We start from the raw sequence: 20,770 nt of genomic DNA on the forward strand, positions 1-20,770 counted from the left end.
CAAACCAGAAAGTCCAACAAATGAATAACAACGGTTTGAAAGAGAAGAGAGTACAGAACATAATAGAGAGAGAAAACAACAAAGAAATGATTTGAGACCATTTCCTGAAACTGACCTATAAGAGTTTTCAGGCCCAGCACTGTGGCTCACACCTGTAATCCCAACAATTTGGGAGGCCAGAGGATCACATCAGCCCAGGAGTTTGAGACCAGCCTGAGCAACATAGGGAGACCTTATCTCTGCAAAAAAATTTTAAGATTAGCTCAGTGTGGTGGCACACACCTGTAGTCCCAGCTACTTGGGAGGCTGAGGTGGGACGATCACTTGAGCCCAGGAGTTTGCTGCCACAGTGAGCCGTGATTGCACCACTGCACTCCAGTCTGGGTGACAGAGCAAGAGCCTGTCTCAATTTAAAAAAAAAAAAAAAGCAGCTTTCAGATGGTAAGAGCACACAAAGTGCCAAGAATAGTTATAGTAAGACTTTAGGGTACATCATTGTGAAGAATGAAGAACTTAAAAGATCTTAAAAACTTCCCAACAGGGCTGGGCATGGTGGCTCACACTTGTAATCCCAGCATTTTGGGAGGCCAATGTGGGAGAATTGCTTGAGGCCAGGATTTTGAGTCCAGCCTAGGCAGTATAGTGAGACCCCACCTCTACAAAAAAATTTTAAAACTTACCCAGAGGCCGGGCGCGGTGGCTCAAGCCTGTAATCCCAGCACTTTGGGAGGCCGAGACGGGCGGATCACTAGGTCAGGAGATCGAGACCATCCTGGCTAACACGGCGAAACCCCGTCTCTACTAAAAACACAAAAAATTAGCCGGGCGAGGTGGCGGCGCCTGTGGTCCCAGCTACTCGGGAGGCTGAGGCAGGAGAATGGCGGGAACCCGGGAGGCGGAGCTTGCAGTGAGCTGAGATCTGGCCACTGCACTCCAGCCTGGGTGACAGAGCGAGACTCCGTCTCAAAAAAAAATAAAAATAAAAATAAAAATAAAAAAAAAACTTACCCAGGCATAATGGTGTGCACCTATAGTTGTAGCTACTTGGGAGGGTAGGATCACTTGAGCCCAGGAGTTTGAGGCTACACCTCTAGTCTGGGTGACAGAGCAAGACACCATCTCTATTTTTTTAATACAGTCATATTACTGTGAAATGATCCAAAGTTTTATTCTTAAGAGGGTCTTGTGCCCCAGTTACAGGGAAAATTCTTTTTTTTCTTTTCTTTTATTATTATTATTATTATTTTTAAATTATACTTTATGTTCTAGGGTACATATACACAATGTGCAGGTTTGTTACATATGTATACATGTGCCATGTTGGAAGACACCATCTCTAAAAACAAAAACAAAACAAAGAAACTTGCCAAAAAAAAAAATCTGATTCCTTAGAAAGGAACAGGTCTTAGAATGGTTCTGGACTTCTTAATGACTACATTGTATGCAAATAAAAGAAAATAATATAAAAATTCACAGGAAAATGATATTTGTATTTAGATTTCTCTTTCCAGTCAAATTTTGATTAGATATGAGACTGGAATGAAGATCTCCAGATGTTCAAGGTCTCAAAACATTGATCTCTGAGTACCCTTTCCCAGAAAGATACTAGAGAAAGCATTCCACCAAAATAAGTGAAAGAACTTAAAAGAAGACATTCCGTGAAGAGACTGAGAGAAAATCAGATGTATTGAGAGGAGATTTAGACCATGGGAAAATTTAGAAATATGCTAATATATGTTGCTTAGAAAACTAAGCAAAGGCAAATACTTGACATTTACTAACCCCAGTGAAAATACAAAGTTAGCAGTAGAGGAAAAGTCATCATCGTATACTGTATGGCTCAGCTACACAGCAGTGGCTAGCATTTAGAGTCATAGTAATCAGTGAATATTGATGTACTCAAAATTAGGATATGTAATGGGAGTATGGGAGGTGGTCAAGTAACATTTGTAGGAGATGGGGACATGGAAGGAGGCAGCGAAGAAGTAAGTCCTTACCTTCTGATGTGGGAAGTCAGCAGATGGTACCTAAAAACGAAAAATCAAGAAATAGCAGTGTAAGTGTGCTATTAGCGATAGGAAGATGAAGACCAACAGTTGTTGCTGAAAGTTTGAGAGTAGTTTCCTTCTGCTATGATTTGAATGTTTTTCCCTCCAAAGCTCATGTTAACATGTAATTGTGATTGTAACAGTATTAAGAGGTGGGATCTTTAAGAAGAGTTTGTGAGGTCCTGCGGGCTCTAGCCTCCTGAATGGACTCACGCTGCATTACTGTGGGAATGGGTTCACTTCTTTTTGTGCTCTCTCTCACCGTCTTTTGACCCTTCCAGTATGTGGCACCTTCCACCATGTTATGTGGCAACAAGAAGACCACCACCAGATGCTGACATCTGATATTGGACTTTCAGCCTCTAGAACTGTGTGCCAACAAATTTCTGTTCATTAAAAATTACGCAGTTGAGGTTGGGTGCGGTGGCTCACGCCTGTAATCCCAGCACTTTGGGAGGCTTAGACGGGTGGATCACCTGAGGTCGGGAGGTTGAGACCAGCCCGGCCAACATGGAGAAATCCCGTCACTATTAAAAATACAAAATTAACCGGGTGTGATGGTGCATGCCTGTAATCCCAGCTACTCGGGAGGCTGAGGCAGGGGAGAATCACTTGAACCCGGGAGGCGGAGGTTGCAGTGAACTGAGATCACATCATTGCACTCCAGCTTGGGCAACAAGAGCGAAACTCTGTCTCAAAAAAAAATTACGCGGTCTGTGGTATTCTATTATCGCAATACAAAATACACTAAGACATTTCTAGACATTTGATAGCCAGAACTAGAATGAAAAGGCAGTGCAAGGGACTGCTCTTTTTTACAGTAAACCTTATAGAATCATTTCATTCATTAAAGTGATATGCGTAATAAATAAATAATAACAAAATATTTGGAGAGTAGAAACAATAAAAGAGGCATCGTAATGAGGTAATTACCAGAATGGGAGGCTGGGGCCCAAGTCTTTTAACTTCTGTAAGACTCAGTTTCCTCACATATAAAATACAAATTATAGTAGGGACCATAATTTTCTGGGCTGATCACAAGGGATAAATAAACTAAGATACATATAAAGGTCTTGTAAATTTAAAACACCATAGAAATGTAGAAAATTGTATTTATTAAGTGTGTAAGGCAAAAGGCAGAGTAATAAAACTAGTGTAATGCAAAGAAACATCTGGCTCTTTGATACTTGTTTGCAGTCCTCAGAAACTTGAACTGAAAAATCTCTGCCATTCATAGTAGATGGCATGGTTAATGTTTATGGAAAAGAAGATGGTGCCACCTTTCACAGAGCACTGAGGCTGCTCTTATGAAACAAAACACCAATGGAGTCTGCAGCCGAACTAGTGTTTTATGTGCATTGTACACATATCCAATGTGTATCACATGATGCTTCCCAAGGTTGCTCCTGAGCCATCTTGCCTACATGCCACACAAACATGGCTGTCCATTTTGGCTGCTACAACAAAATACCTTGTAAACAGCAGAAATCTGTTTTCTACAGTCCTAGAGGCTGAGGAATCCAAGATCAATGTGCGAACAGATTCTGTGTTGGGTACGGGCCGTTCTCAGGCCTTCTTGCTGTGTCCTCACATGATGAAAGAGGGGAACAAAGGACCGCTTCTGTAAGACACTAATCCCATTCACGAGGGCTCCACCTTCATGACCTAATCAACTCATAAAGGTCTCACCTATTAATACTAATGCATTGGAGAAAGATTTCAACAAACGAATTTTGGGGGTGACACAAACATTCAGACTATAACAGGGACCAAGTCTGTGGTGTAGGTAATAATACTGCACATATTTCAAATTCTTGGTTTTGAAAATATGCTGTGGCTATGTAAGATGTTATCACTGGGGGAAGCAGGGTGGCGGGAACACACTGTACTATTTTTACAACTGCTCGAAAGTCTAAAAGTAATTCAAAACAAAAAGTTAAAAAGTAAGTATTTAGATCCAACCAATGCCCCAATTTAAAGAGAATCCAAACTACATCTGGACCCCAAAGGAGGTCTGAACCTTCCAAGAACACTGGACTGTGCGGTGCTACAGCAAGTGAAAGGCTGTATCAACACCTAACAGGCTGATCTCTTCTCACCAAGGAACGGGCTTTTCCCATTTCCATTTTCATGAACCATTGGTTCAATACTTCCCCTGAAGCCACAGTTTCATTCATGCCATTAAGAAAAATTATCAGGTATATTCGCCAACCTTGGGAAAAGAATATAATCATTTTGTTTTCTTTCAGACACAAAGTAGGAAATCAGAAGCCCTGGGTAACTTGAAAATCCCAACTTTGTTTTATTTAAGGGATGCCAAGACTCCTTGTGCCCCTGGCACTGTGGGTGGGGAAATTTCCTGCATGCCAAATTGCTAATGCAAGATGCATTAGCCCATAGCTTTAGACGTTCCAGATTTCTTGGCACCAAAGGGTTATGAATAATCCTCTCCACTCCCCTTGACTGTTGGAGGACTTTCAAAATATTTTCTAGTCCTTACTTCTACTGCCCTTTGATCTTGTCAGGGAGAATGCAGGAGACCAACTTCTTTATTTCCTGGACTAGCAGCAATGCTTCTCCAACTTTAACAAACATAGAAATTACCTGGTAAAAATACAGACTCACAGGCCACACTCCTTGAAATTCTGGGATGGTGCAAGTTGTACCCAATACTGACAATGATTCCGGGTGATCTGATGTGGGGTTGACTATATATCACACTGTGAAAATCACTGGCAGAGAGATATAAAAGATAAAGAACACCCTTAAAAAGTGCTTTGAAGGCTGGGCATGGTGGCTTATGCCTGTAATCCCAGCACTTTGGGAAGCTGAGGCCAGTGGATCATATGAGGTCAGGAGTTCACGACCAGCCTGGCCAACATGACAAAACCCCATCTCTACTAAAAATACAAAAATTAGCCAGGTGTGGTGGCCGGCACCTGTAATCCCAGCTACTTGGGAGGCTGAGGCAGGAGAATTGCTTGAACCCAGCAGGCTGCAGTGAGCTGAGATTGCACCACTGCACTCCACACTCCAGCCTGGGCGACAGAGAGAGACTCTGTCTCAAAAAAAAAGAGCTTTGATGTGGTTTGGATGTCTGTCCCTTCCAAATCTCATGTTGAAAGTGGAATCTACTGGGAGGTATCGAATGATGGAGATGGGTCCCTCATGAATGACTTAGCACCATCCCCTTGGTGATGAGTGAGTTCTTTCTTACTTAGTTTACACGAGATCTGGTTAAGAGTCTGGGACCTCCCCCTTCTCTCTCTTGCTTCCTCTCCCATCATGTGATACAGCAGCTTCCCCTTCACCTTCCGCCATGATTGTAAGCTCCCCGGAGCCCTCACCAAAAGCAGATGCCAGCACCACCCTTCCTGTACAGCCTGCAGGACTGTGAACCAAAATACACCTCTTTTCTTTATAAATTTCTCAGTCTCATATATTCCTTTATAGCAACACAAACAGACTAATGCATCTTTAAAAGAAAAGAAAAAAAAGAAGAAAGAAAGAGAAAGAAAGAAAGAAGGAAAGAAAGAAAGAAAGAGAGAAAGAAAGGAAGGAAAAGAAAAGAAAAAGGAAGAAAGAAAGAAAAAAGAAAGAAAGAAGGAGAAGGAAGGAGAAAGAAAGAAAGAAAGAGAAAGAAAGAAAGAAAGAAAGAAAGAAAGAAAGAAAGAAAGAAAGAAAGAAAGAAAGAAAGAAAGAAAGAAAGAAAGAAAGAAAATGGCTCACTATCCACAAGATTTAGTTAAAAGATTACATGAAAACCAAAGGGTTTTGGTGAGGCATGGTGACTCGCACTTGTCCCAGCACTTTGAGAGGCCAAGGTGGGAGGATTGTTTGAGCTCAGGAGTTTGGATCCAGTCTGGGCAACACAATGAGACTCCGTCTCTCCAAAAAAATAAAAAATTAGCTGGGGATGGTGGCGTGTGCCTGTGGTCCCAGCTACTCAGAGTGGGGACTCTGCTCTCTGACGTAAGGTTTTCTGTTTTGTCCTACAACACTATGGGAGGCAAAGTAAGTCATGGGGTCACACCTTAAGGTCAATGGGAGTGGAGTAATGAACTGCAATCCTACCATGTGTCTGGAGGGTGGAGAGCAAGAAATATTTGATGAATATCACAAAGGAGTCCTGCAGAGGGTATTTCAGAACAATCATTCAATTGGGAGGATTAATTGAACCCAGGAGGTTGAGGCTGGGGTGAGCAGTAATTGTGCCCCTGCACTCCAGCCTGGGTGACAGAACAAGACCCTATTTCAAAAAATAAAAAAAGAAAAGAAAATCAAATCAAAGGGTTTAACATGAGCATTGAACCATTAGAAATGAAAATGTGATACTGGTTCATCAGTTCACATTGTAGATATAATTTTCCCTTTAGTAATTAATCATTGAAGAATAAGATACTAGAATTGTCCAGTTATTTTCACCTCTGAGATAATGGCATTGATGTTGTTATTTCAGTAAGCCTAACTGGGACAAAATGAAGCTGAATCCCTTAGTGTTTTCCCCACGTGGTCAACACTTGCATCTAGAGTGATTGAGTTCTTTTCAAAGTAACAAGTAGAGAGTAGAAGTGGGTTAACGTATAGACTTGCTGAGATTACGTGAATTGTGAGTATTTTCGGGAAAGTTCAAGGAGCAAATTGCATTTAAAGCTGGGGCAGTATGGTCTTCAAATAGTTTTTCTTTTTTAGCTACTCCAAGCCAGGTGAGATTTCCCTTTCCTGAACAGCATTCCTATTAGCATCTCATTTACCTTCAAACTTGGCCATTTATCAGCTCTTCACCCACAAAACTTTTGTCCTTGGCAGGACTGAGTTCAGGGCAGAGCACAATCATATCACCTCCTACAGAGCTTTGTATATAGTAACTGAGCAATAAATATGTGTTGTATGAATCCATGAATAAATACATTTAGATAAGCAGCCAGTCAAACCACCACCACCAGATAAATTCCCTTTGAGAGGGGAGGAATACATGCTCCAAAGAGCCCTAAATTTAGATTCAGAGCAACTAGTCTTTGCTTCCTCAATTTATAACCAGTAAACCAGTGCTGTCCAAGAGAAATATAGCACAGATTACAAATGCAAGTTACCTATGTACTTTTCCAGTTTTAGTAGCTCTGTTCTAAAAAGTAAACATAAATAAGCAAAATTAATTTTAAGATCATATTTAACTCATCCAATGTCTCTAAAATATTATTTCATCATGTAATTAAGAAAAACTTTTCCAACAACCAAGAGCAGGTAAAATATAAACTATTAATGAGATTTGTACATTCCTCTTTCATGCCAGTTTTGAATCTGGTATGTGTTTTATTGGACCAGCCACATTCAAATGCTTGCTTGCCGCATGGGGTTGGTGGCCGTGGTGTTGAAGGACACAGCTCCAGAGTTATTTTGGCTGTGAATAAACCCCGATTTCCTTTTTTGGGACACTAGAATAATACCTACCTCATAGGACTTCTGTGAGGATTAAATGAAACCATGAAGTGTGAAGGTGTAGGGTGGCTTCTAACAAGGTTTATTTCTTGCTTTCCATTCATTGATGGTTTATTTCTTGCCACCCGTTCCTTCACTGGGGACTCTGCCCTCTGACTTAACGTTTCTATTCTGTCCTATTACATTTTAGGGGGCAAAGTAAGTCATAGGGCCACACCCAAAGGTCAATGGGAGTGGAGTAGAGAACTGCAACCCTACTGCGTGTCTGGAGGGTGGAGAACAAGAAATATTTGATGAATATCACAAAGGAACCATGCAGAGGGTATTTCAGAACCATCATTCTAATAATCATTTTTGGCCAGGCACGGTGGCTCACGTCTGTAATCCCAGCACTTTGGGAGGCTGAGGCAGGCAGATCACGAGGTCAGGAGATTGAGACCATCCTGGCTAACACGGTGAAACCCTGTCTTTACTAAAAATACAAAAAAAAAAAAAAATTAGCCGGGCGTGGTGGCGGTCGCCTGTAGTCCCAGCTACCACAGAGGCTGAGGCAGGAAAATGGCGTGAACCCGGGAGGCGGAGCTTGCAGTGAGCAGAGATCGCACCATGGCACTCCAGCCTGGGTGACAGAGCGAGACTCCATCTCAGAAAAAAAAAAGTCATTTTTACTAACTTTCTGAAGGACTCATTTCTCTAGTCCATACTACCACTAGAGATAGCATTTCAAACACAGTTTCTTTCTCCCAGCACATGTTTGTGAAAAGGGGTAAAAAGGATGGGGGAACCCCATGAAACATCCCAAAATGTTTTTTGGGAGGGGAATTAATTTTTTTTTTTTAGAGATGAGGGGGGTCTCACTATGTTGCCCAGGTAGGTCTGTCTTGAATCCCTGGCCTCAAGCGATTGTCCCACCTCAGCCTCCCAAGTCGCTGAGTTACAGGCATGAGCCACCACATTGGGCCCGAAGTGTTCACATACAGTTCATACAAAGGTCTTCATCCTGCTATGTCTTTGCACATGCTGGCCCCGCCTGGAGCACTGCTCATCTGTTCAGAGTCAGGTTAAATGCCACTTGCTTCATCCACTTTTTAGATAGATCTTTCCCATGCGCTCTATGAAGCTGTTCCAGGAGCTGGGGATTCCACAATGAAGAAACATCAACTTTCTGCCCTCCTGAGTTTGCTTGCCTCAGTTTCCTCTACAGAACTTCATCTTTCCCTTTTAAATGGCACTTCTATGACAGACTATTGCAGGACAGTCACTTGTCTGGACGTCTCTCTCTTTCACTTCTCTGGAGAAGGCTAAGAATCTTACTCATATTTAGAGTCAGCTTCTTCATATTCTCTAGGTTTGGAGACAAGGTTGCCTAAAAGATTAGCCTCTGAAACAAAAATGCAGACGTCAACTAGTATGTCAACTAGTATATCCGTCATAGAAGCAACTCACCCTAGGATAGGGCTGCTGATGGGTGAATCTAGGGGTAGTGGCCAAGATAGATGAAAAAATCAGCGTAAGAGGTACTAGTGCATTTTATGCTTGATAAAAATGGGACTGGAGAGTAAGAACTGATTATTGAAACACAAGCAAGAGAACCATGGCATCTGACAGTTCCACCGGCACTAGAGATGCAAAACCTATGGTGGAACAGTTTTCTCATCTGTAAAAAGGGGGTAACAGCTACCTCATGGGCTATAGAGACTAAACCAGAGAATCTTTGTAAAGTCAAGGAGATAAAACAATATGCTGAGAGATTTCTCCTTGTGATTGACACAACCCAAAAAATAGACCTCCATAGGGAAATACCTGCCACTTACAACCATGCCTTTTTCATTGCATAACAATGCGAATGTACTTATTGCAACTGAACTATCACACTTAAAAATAGCTAAAACGATATTCTACCGCACTGGAGCAATCACAGCAACAAAACAAAAACACGTATTTTTCAAGTTTAAGTGGACCTTAAAAGAGCCGGACTCTAGATCTACAAACATCTCTAGCAGAGAAAATTTTTTTTTTTTTTTTTGAGACGGAGTCTGGCTCTGTCGCCCAGGCTGGGGTGCAGTGGCCGGATCTCAGCTCACTGCAAGCTCCGCCTCCCGGGTTTACGCCATTCTCCTGCCTCAGCCTCCCGAGTAGCTGGGACTACAGGCGCCCGCCACCTCACCCAGCTAGTTTTTTGTATTTCTTAGTAGAGATGGGGTTTCACCGTGTTAGCCAGGATGGTCTCGATCTCCTGACCTCGTGATCTGCCCGCCTCGGGCTCCCAAAGTGCTGGGATTACAGGTGTGAGCCCCCGCGCCCAGCTGCAGAGATAAATTTTCTAAAGAGCTTAAAATGCTTTCGTACTGAAAAGATGCCAATATTATGTATATCCAGCAATTGTGTCCATTAATATTCTCTTGATAATACTTTATATTTTCCTAATTTTTTCTTGCATTAAGAAATCAATAACCCTCCCCCCCACACACACACACACACACAAAAGTGGGTAAAGGGCAAATTTCTGAAATATTATTATTAAATGTTTAAATATTTAGAAGTATTAAAATATGTGCAACAGTTTGCACAACTCTTCTTGTGATTCAGCAAAGAATATCTCGGCCAGGCGTGGTGGCTCATGCCTGTAATCCCAGCACTTTGGGACGCCGAGGTGGGCAGATCACTTGAGGTCAGTAGTTCAAGACCAGCCTGGCCAAAATGGTGAAACTCTGTCTCCACAAAAATTAGCCGTGCATGGTAGCACGAGCCTGTAATCCCAGCTGCTCTGGAGGTTGAGGCAGGAGAATCTCTTGAATCTGGTAGACAGAGATTGCAATGAGCAGAGATGGCGCCACTACACTCCAGCCTGGGCAACAGAAAGAGAGTCCGTCTCAAAAAAAAAAAAAAGGATTTCTTATGCATTGCCTATAGCTAAACATTAGACAGACAATACCATAGTGTGACAGAAATAATTGTCTCATGTGTCATAGTGAGTGAATCATTCAATTAAATAAGCAATTACATGATCATTTCCAGTAGAGGCTGCTGCCATTCATTTCAAAATCATATCATATAGCTTTAGAAGAAAACTTTAAGATGATGTACTAAAATTATTCATTCAGAAACCAGAAATTGTTAAATACTTCCCCTCTGTCTCATCACTTTGTTGTTGTGTGTGTGTGTGGTTTTTTTTTTTGTTGTTTATTTTTTTTTCTTTGGAGAAAGTGTCTCGCTCTGTTGCTCGGCCTGGAATGCAGTGGCATCATCATGACTCCTGGGCTCAAGTGATCCTCCCACCTCAGCTTCCTGAGTAGCTGCCACTACGGGCATGCGCCACCACACCCGACTAATTTTTACATTTTTTTTGTAGAGACAAGGTCTCACTATGTTGCACAGACTGGTCTTGAACTCCCTGCCTCAAGTGATCTTTCTCAGCCCTGCAAAATATTGGGATTACAAGCATGAGCCATCGCACCCCGCCTCATCACTTTGAATAATACATTTTAAATCTGTAAACCATTATTTTATAAAAGTTATACAGACTAATCTAGGGAAAACTAAATACTATTCCTATTTTAAGGAAAACCATTGTCTAATGATAAACTTTAAAAAAAATTATAATTAGCCAGGCATGATGACATAGCCCTGTAGTCCCAGCTACTCAGGAGGCTGAGGCACTAGAATTGCTTGAACCCAGGAGGTGGAGGTTGCAGTGAGCCGGGATCGTGCTACTGTACTCCAGCCTGGGTGATGAGTGAGACTGTCTAAAAACAGAAAAAAAGAAAGAAAATTCTCAGAAATTATTTCCATAATTAGCAAGTACATAGAATTGATGTATGATGGAAGAGATAGAGTCTAAGGTAAATTATCACAATTCTGCAAACTATCCAAAAGTAACATTTTACAACATAAAAATATTATATATTAAAGCACATTAAATAGCATTCCCACTAAAAGGAACCAGGGCTGTCTGGAAAAAAGGCTAATTTCAGTTTGGGGGTAGGGAAAGTACAACAAGGTAGGCCTGGATCATTTTTGCTTGAGAAGATAAGAAAGTGTTCAAAACACACAAAAACAAGTAGAAAAGACACAGGAGCTGAATGCAGTGGCTCACGCCTGTATTCCCAACACTTTAGGTGGCCCAGGTGGGAGGATCCCTTGAGGCCAAGAGTTCAAAACAAGTCTGGGCAACATAGTGAGACCCTATCTGTATACAATTTTTAAAAAATTGGCTGGGCATGGTGGTCCACACCTGCTGTCCTAGCTACTTGGGAGCTTGGGGTGGGAGGATCCCTTGATCCCAGGAGTTGGAGGCTGCAGTGAATGAGCCAGTGCACTCTAGCCTGGGTGACAGAGCAAGACTTTGTCTCCATTTAATAGTAATAAAAAAAAAGACACAGGAGTCTACTAGAAGAGGCTTCGCTGGCCAAATTTGGAAAACTTTGAGCATCCAAAAAAAAAAAAAAGACATCTGGCGCATAATACCTTAACCAAATGATCAAATATGACATCCCTGATGTTAGGGCAAACTGACATGACGCACCTGCTGGTATGAGAAGAACACACTACCACCTGGGCCAGTCAAAGTGAATAATCTGAATTTAATTCCGAGACAGTCTACAAAACAATTGGCCTGGACACTTTACAGGTTGTATCTCAAAAGAAAAAAAAAAAAGGCAGCAGAACCACTTGAAATTAAAGGAGATGAAAGTTACATGACGTTAAATGCAACACTTCATCCTAGACTGAATCCCTGATTTTTTAAAAAAGAAGAATTTATGAACAGTATTATTGGGAAAACTGGCGAAACTTGATTATTGGTGGTTATTTTAAATATTTCAATAGTAAGTAAATTTTTGATAATAGTATATCAATGTCAAATTGCTTGAATATGATCAAGGTAAAGTGGTTATCTAGGAAACGATCCTTTTTTCTTAGGATTGAGGAATTAAATAGGAATATAGCATAATGATAGAAGTTCTTTGTGCTATTCTTTTAACATGTCTATAGGTTCAAAAATTTTCAAAAGAAAATGGGAAAAATCACATTAACAAAACTCTAGTAAAAGGTTCTTTACTATGCATGTTTGATTTATCCATATTTTTGCTTAACATTGTCTTTGTCTGACCTTGTCGACATAAAAGGAGGAGGCTGTGGCACAAAATAAGATTTAAGGAGTTTACCTGAGCCAAAGTATAGACAGCTGCCCAGAAGACTTAGACCCAAGAAACCTTGAATGTGAGCTCCGTCCAGCCGTTGTTACAAGCAAGTTTTTAAAGGCAAAAAAGAGGGACGAGGAGTGAGCTCATACAAAGTTGTTGTCAGGAATTCTCTCTGGTTTCAGAAATAACAGGGATTAGTGACTGGCTATACACTGCTCGCCTATAGGCTACGGCTTATAGTGTCCAGTGTGGCATTATTAGGGTAATTTATAGCTACTTGTGGCAATAGCAAACAGTTTCAAGAGATGAATACATAGCTTACGAGGGACGTGATTGCTGTCTCATTTTAATGGCTCTCTGGTCCTGATAATTTAAAAGGACTCGCATTCCTCAGATAATAGATTTTTTTCTAAGCCAGGCATTGTGGCTCAATCCTGTAATCCCGGTGACAAGCAGGAGGCTGAGGTGGAAGGAAGGATCACCTGTGTTCAATAGCAGCCTGGGCAGCAAAGGGAGGCCTTGTTCCCCATAACCCCAAAATGTAAAGAATTAGCCAGGCATGGTGGCCCACACCTGTAGTCCCAAGCTACTTAAGGAACTGAGGCAGGAGGACCCCTTGAATCCAGGAGTTTGAGGCTGCAGTGAGCCATGATCAAACCACCATACTTCAGCCTGAGTGGCAGAGAGAGACCTCGACTCTTGAAAAAAAAAGAAAGAAAGAAAGTTCTTTTGTTTTGTTTTGTTTTGAGACGAGTCTTGCTCTGTCGCCATGCTGGAGTGCAGTGGCACAATCTCCGCTCACTGCAACCTTTGCCTTCTGTGTTCAAGCGATTCTCCTGCCTCAACCTCTGGAGTAGCTGGGATTACAGGCACGCACAACCACACCCAGCTAATTTTTGTATTTTTAGTAGAGAAGGGGTTTCACCATGTTGGCCAGGATGGTCTCGATCTCCTGACTCGTGATCCACTCTCCTTGGCCTCCCAAAGTGCTGGGATTACAGGCGTGAGCCACCGAGCCCAGCTTTTCTTTTCTCAACCTTGTCTTGTGAATTTTTATGTTGAGGTTTGTAAGTTATTTTCTAGTACTTTAAACACAGTAATTGTTTTGGACCACATGTAATAGACAATTAATGCAGTTAAATCTCCCTGGCCTGAAGTTTATGCTTTTGGTAAATTAAGGAAATTATAAAGAGCACACATTCTACCTTGTTGGAATTTGGCCATCATGGGCCATCATGTTGCATGGCTGGATGGTGAATGAGAAGATGAAAATGGGGTCAGGAAATTTTAAAGCTGGAAGAGATCTTAAAGGTTACGTTAAAAGAAAAACCTTGGCCAAATTAAATTTACCAGACTTTAATTGAGAAAAGAACAATTCGTGAACTGGGCAGACTTCCAAGCCCAGAGGAGGCTCAGAGAGACTCCAGTGCAGCCACGTGTTGGAAAGAGGTAAACAGAAAAAGGAAAGTGAGGAACAGGAAATGGAAGTGAGGTACAGAAACAGATTGGTTACAGCTCTGTGTTTGCCTTATTTAAACACGGTTTGAACAGTTGGCCCCCTTTAATTTGCCAAAACTTGGTGATAGGCACAAGAGTAGGTTACAGTCTGTTTACTCTTCCATTTAGGTTATGGTTTACTATGTACAGAGAAACCTTTAGGCCAAAGTTAATATACGTAAGCAGGCTGCTGTGGGCTAAGCTCGATTTAATAGTTATGAACGCAGCATGGTTTTGCTCTTATGTGGCTGTTTCTGCTGGGCCATTCTGACACATGTACCACCTAGTGATGACCTTTGATCTGAGGGGACTGGGAGATCCTTGATAAACAGTATCCTCTTCTGTCCTGCCAGGGGATAATTCTAGGGTGAATTATACATGGCTCCTCAGAGACTTTCCAGCAGGATTAAACTCCAGTTACCTAGAGCAATGAACAGTTTGAAAATGCACCCTTCCCCTATTTCATCCTTTCCAGTCCTTCCCACCATGAGGAGCACTTCCCAACATCAATGATCTGCCTGGCAGCACATTTCTCAGGCTCTGCTTGAAGACACCCACATTCCATAGAGCCTTTCCTGGTGCCTCTGAGCCCTGGGCTTCTCAGTTTCTCTAGAGATAATTGTCTTACTTCTCATAGATGCCCTGCTCCGCCAGGATTAGGAGCACATCCAAATTCCCTGCCAAGGTAGTAGAAACTCCTTCATAAATTTACCACCTTGCAAATATTAGTGGATATTTGCGGTCTCCTTTTTCCATTCTCTTTACTCTTGTAAGTTTCAATATTTTAATTTTGTATTGTTATTTTAGTTGGGGAGCACTGCAATATACAATAACCAAACATTTTTAAAAACTCAAAGATGGACTCAATAGCAGAATGGAAGTGACAAAGTGAAGATTTAGTGAGCTTGAAGACAGAACAAAAGATATGACTAACCTAATGACAGAGAAAGAAAAAAAAACAGAGCTTCAGGTTTCAGGTGTTATTAGGACTATAACAAAAGATCAATCATTAATATCATTTGCCATGTTTTGGCACCTTATGAAATGTTCTTATGGTATTTCTCCTTTTTGTGTTGTTATTGTTGTTGCTAATATGGTGAATTGCATTGATTGATTTTTTTTAAAACAGTAGGCCAAGTTTGCATTATCTTAGTGAGGATATATTACCCTTTTTGTTTATTAGTTGAATTTTGTTAATATTTTGCTAATATTTACAACTATATTCATGGAGATATTGAACGAAATGACATGTAATAGAAAAATATGAAAATAACAATAATCTGGATTTACATGCATGTGTTATAGTAACAAAGACCAAGGAACACTTGGCTGTTAAGAAATGCAGACGTGCATTATGTTTCTTATCTTGAATGGGGGTAGAGAGTTGGGCATAGCACCATGTCACTTTTGGCTTTGTCATTTAGAGAAATGCTGATTTATTTGAAAAGTTTAAAGGTAGTCACCGACAGAATTTAAAAATCAGTTATGAGACAAAATAACACAAGAAAGATCAGCTATCAGTCATAACAATGAGTATAAATAAATTAAACTCCTTATGAGAAGACAAAGATTCTCAGACTGACTCGAAGAAAACAGCATCCAACTCCAAGTGTATGGTATTTTATAGGGTTATCATTAAAAACAAGTATCAGAGACCAGACGCGGTGGCCCAAGCCTATAATCTCAGCACTCTGGGAGGCCAAGGCAGACAAGGTAAAACTCCGTCTCTACAAAAAATACAAAAACTAGCCGGGTATAGTGGTGAATGCCTGTAATCCCAGCTACTCGGGAGACTGAGGCAGGAGGATCACTTGAGTCCAGGAGGCGGAGGTTGCAGTGAGCAGTGACTGCACCACTGCATTCCAGCCTGGGCAACAGAGCAAGACCCTGTCTCAAAAAAAAAATCAGAAAACATTAAAAGTGATTTCTTTCCTAGTTTTCTAACAAAAGTGCAGATGCTGAATTTTTTTATGCTTTCTTAAATATGCGGCTTTAAGAAAAAACTGTATTGGACTACTAATATAACACATTATAGTAATTCATTTTCTTTCTTTCTTTTTTATTTTTGAGACAGAGTTCTGCTCTGTCACCCAGGCTGGAGTGCAGTGGCACAATCTTGGCTCACTACAACCTCCCCCTCCCAGGTTCAAGCGATTCTTGTGCCTCAGTCTCCCAAGCAGCTGGGATCACAGGCAGCACAGCTGGCTAATTTTTGTATTTTTAGTAGAGACGGGGTTTTGCCATGTTGGCCAGGCTGGTCTCAAACTCCTGACCTCAAGTGATCCTCCCACCTCGGCCTCCCAACGTACTAGGATTACAGGCATGAGTACCACACCCTGCCAGTAACACATTTTTTACTATTGAATTATCATGTAGTTTCTGATATAAATAAGGAAAGAAAACATGGCCAAAGATTTATCAAACATGCCTAAACAAAAAGTAAATACATAAAGCAATGATAACAATACTAATATATGAGAAGAAATCAAGGCAAAAGCCTCAAATGAGATATAAATGGCTATTTTATTTCACTGTATTTTTTGCTTATTTCTTTATCTTTTAGAGAGAGAAACTATGCTCTAGGAAGCAGAGATAATACAGAACCTTATAAAATGTAAAGTTTAATTTTACTTTTGCCATACCCATGAAGCCAGCTGTTCCTGAAAGGAAACCACTGTCCTGTAAGTTAATAAAGGTTACACTTCATGTACTTGGAAACAGAGAATACTATTGTGTCCAAATACAAATGTGGAAGAAGAAATGAATAGCATGCTACAGGATTTATTTTTTTTAGAGAGGGGGGTCTCACTATGTTGCCCAGAGTGAAGTCCAGTGACTATTCACAGGCCTGATCTCCTAGGTTCAAGCAATCCTCCCACCTCAGCCTCCCAAGTAGCTGGAACTATGGTACGAGATATTTTAATATATCATTCTCAGTCTCTGACAAATTTCACAAGCAACAAATAAACTAGACTATGGATTGTATAGTAATATCAACAAACTTACTTTAATAGCTGCACGTTATGTTGTACAATGGAGAATATACTTTTTTCCCGATATAAATGAAACGTATTAGTCAACGAGGAAAATACTGATAAAATTTAACAGCAGAAAACATAGCACACATCCTCAGACTACAATGTGCTGAAACAAAAAACTAGTAATGAAATTTTAAATTCTAAATAATCAAGATACTTGGAATTTTAACTATAAATGTGTTTAAACATTAATATGCATTACATAAATGAAGAACTTCTAGATTCTAGAATCAATTTCCTTCAAATTTTTTTTCTCGTAGACTTACGTACACAAAAAATTATGAATTGTGAGCTTCAGTTTTACAATGATAAAAGAAAAACATTGATTTTTATCCCATGAAAAAAGGCATATAGATTGTTTGTTAACCATATGGAAGTTACAGACCACATGAAGTTATATATAAAAGTACAGTGGACATGCTACTCATGGAAGAAAGTGGCATTTTCCTTGAATGGATTTGTTTTTTGCTAATATTTGTTATCAAAGCCACTGAAATGAGTAAGAGAAAAAAGAAAAAAAATGAAATAGCAAACACTTCAACAATTATCTGGCATGTATACCAGATAATTTATTAGCTATGAAGAAAGAGAAATAAGGCCGGGCATGGTGGCTTATACTTATAATCTCAGCACTTTGGGAGGCCAAGAGGATCACTTGAGACCAGGAATTTGAAGCCAGCCTAGGCCAACATAGCAAGATCCCATCTTCAAAAACAAACAAACAAATTAACCTTTAAAACAGAAAAATAGGCCGGGCGCGGTGGCTCAAGCCTGTAATCCCAGCACTTTGGGAGGCCGAGGCGGGTGGATCACGAGGTCAGGAGATCAAGACTATCCTGGCTAACATGGTGAAACCCCGTCTCTACTAAAAATACAAAAAACTAGCCAGGCATGGTGGCGGGCGCCTGTAGTCTCAGCTACTTGGGAGGCTGAGGCGGGAGAATGGCGTGAACCCGGGAGGCGGAGCTTGCAGTGAGCCGAGATCACGCCACTGCACTCCAGCCTGGGAGACACAGTGAGACTCCGTCTCAAAAAAAAAAAAAAAACAAAAACAGAAAAATAAAAAGAAGAAATAGAAGAGATGAGAGACTCAATAAACAGAAAAACTTGTCAAGATGTGGCTAAATTAAATCATATTTTCCCAACATGATAATATTATTTTGACATCATATTCTACAATAAGAAGTGGTAGGGTTTTTGTTGTTGAGTCAACATCTCTTGCTATCATGAGATCACATCAATTGTGGCTTCCACATCCATTTTCAATGGTGCCAGCAAGGGTGTCTGATCAGCGGTGAATCAAATGAGGATTTGCTCTTTCCCCATGACAAAGCCTGTTGCTCTAAGTGAACTTTCATTAGTTTACAGATGTGTGATTTTCAATCTTTTTCTTTTCTTTTAATTAAATTATTTTTTATTTTTGTAAAGATGGGGTCTTGCTATGTTACCCAGGCTGATCTGGAACTCGTGGACTCAAGCAATCCTCCCACCTTGACCTCCCAAAGTGCTGAGATTACAGAAGTGAGCCACCATGCCTGGCTGTGTCTCTCAATCTTAAACTGCACCAGAGAAACACTCTGCCCTGAGGACTTCACATTAATATGATTGTTGTTTTAGTGGCTGACTCACTTCTCAGAATTTACCTCTATCTGAGTTGATGCCAGAGTCTCCTGGGTTGTGACTTCACAAATGAGACACCTGAAAAAATGGTGCTCTCTCCAGGAGTCACAGACTAATGAAGTGGAATGGAGGGGTCCATTTGGGTTTTCTCCTTTGTAGTTCTTTGTATATTTAGGCTTTCTACAGTGTTTCCCATGAGTAGTCTACATTTATTCTGTTTTATAGGACAGGTTTTGTTATTGTTTTGTTTCAAGAGCTTATTTAATAAGTCTTCTAATTCATTATTTTGTTTTGTTGCTATTCATTCTTTTTTTTTAAAAAAAAGAATATTGCTGTCATCCTTTAAGCATTTTTTATTTGCTTATTGAATTTTTTTTTTTTTTTTTTTTTTGAGACGGAGTCTTGCTCTGTCGCCCAGGCTGGAGTGCAGTGGCCAGATCTCAGCTCACTGCAAGCTCCGCCTCCCGGGTTTACGCCATTCTCCTGCCTCAGCCTCCCGAGTAGCTGGGATTACAGGCGCCGCCACCTCGCCCGGCTAGTTTTTTGTATTTTTTAGTAGAGACGGGGTTTCACTGTGTTAGCCAGGATGGTCTCGATCTCCTGACCTCGTGATCCGCCCATCTCGGCCTCCCAAAGTGCTGGCATTACAGGCTTGAGCCACTGCGCCCGGCCTGCTTATTGAATTTTTTAAAAACCCTAGGACCCCACTTTTAGTGTAATAACCATATATACAACACTTTCTGCAGAATCAGAGATCTGTAAGGAGGAAACTGTCATTCTATGACACTAAAGCCCTCCCTACCACTCAAAGGAAACTGTCTCCAGCACCACAGTTCTATAGATTCTACTGTGTCTGCTTTTTTCCTGGACCTCCTTAAATCTGTCACTGCATTAAAAGATTTCATATTGTTCTCATTTGAATTTTTTTTTTTTCCTCTTCCTTTTACAGGAGTAAAGTTCTTATTAGGAGTTGCATAGTTTTTAAATTCCTACATGTCAGGAGAAACCTTTTTGCCTTTTCCCACTTTGATGCTAATAAGACTAAAAATAGAAATCTATCTTCAAAAGCTCCATGGAAGGGAAGAGAGAAAGAAAGGGGAAGGAGAAAGAAGGGGGAAAAAAGGGGATAGAGTTAAACTGGCCCAAGCATTCCATGACATTCTTGAATAACTTATGATTGCCCCAGGGCCTTTGTTTTGGTTGTGTACGCTATGTAATAATCGTAAAACTTAGTGGCATAAAGCAATGCCCATTTGTTTTACTATCTCCAATGATTCTGTGCGTTAACTGGGCTCAGTTGGGCCAGTTTTCTGTCCCCAGTTATGTGGGATGCTTCTGAACTCATCAGGGTTTTCCACTGGGTGGCACTATTCTGATGGCTTCCTCCAGTGCTGGCAGAGATGCTGGCTGTTGGCTGGAGGACCCTCAGTTGGCCCTTCTATGTGGCTTCTGCTTTCCACAGCATGACAACTGGGACTGAGAGTTTCCAGAGGAAGGAAGTGGAAGCTGTCCGTCCTCTTCAAGGCCAGGGCTGGAACTGGGGTGCGGCTCCTCCCTCTCCAGTACTTTGAATTTGTTGGGTGTAGAGCTTCTCCAGAGGCATCTTCAGGAAAATTCTCTCTTCTATCTGATATTATGGGCTGTGGTATTTTCCTTATTTTTGGTCCTAAAAATTTGTCTACATCTTGCATATTTACTTGTAGCTTTGTAGTCTGCTCTCTTTCTTTGCTTTCCAGCACTCTGCCATTTTATTGTCTTTTGCATCTTTTTTAAAATTTATCTTTCTTTGAGACAGGGTCTCTCTGTTGTCCAGGCTTGAGTGCAGTGGCCCAATTACGGCTCACTGCAGCCTCAACTTCCCAGGCCCAAGCGAAGTGATCCTCCTACCTCGGCCTCCTGAATAGCTGGGACCATAGTCATGTAATGCCACACTTGGCTAATGTTTTGATTTTTCATAAAAACGGGATCTCCCTATGTTGCCCAA

At 41.0% G+C, this 20,770-nt stretch overlaps 1 long non-coding RNA gene across 1 annotated transcript in view; it reads right to left on the reverse strand.

Moving 5' to 3' along the window:
* Positions 1–20,770, reverse strand: part of LOC139360064 (uncharacterized) — a 61,317-nt gene that overhangs the window by 19,241 nt on the left and 21,306 nt on the right. Inside the window, exon 2 of the long non-coding RNA XR_011617064.1 lies at positions 1,998–2,027. This is a non-coding gene — a long non-coding RNA (uncharacterized lncRNA). The remainder of the gene's footprint in view (positions 1–1,997; positions 2,028–20,770) is intronic.

This window comes from Macaca nemestrina, chromosome 19, assembly GCF_043159975.1.
Source record: "Macaca nemestrina isolate mMacNem1 chromosome 19, mMacNem.hap1, whole genome shotgun sequence".
Lineage (NCBI taxonomy): Eukaryota > Metazoa > Chordata > Mammalia > Primates > Cercopithecidae > Macaca > Macaca nemestrina.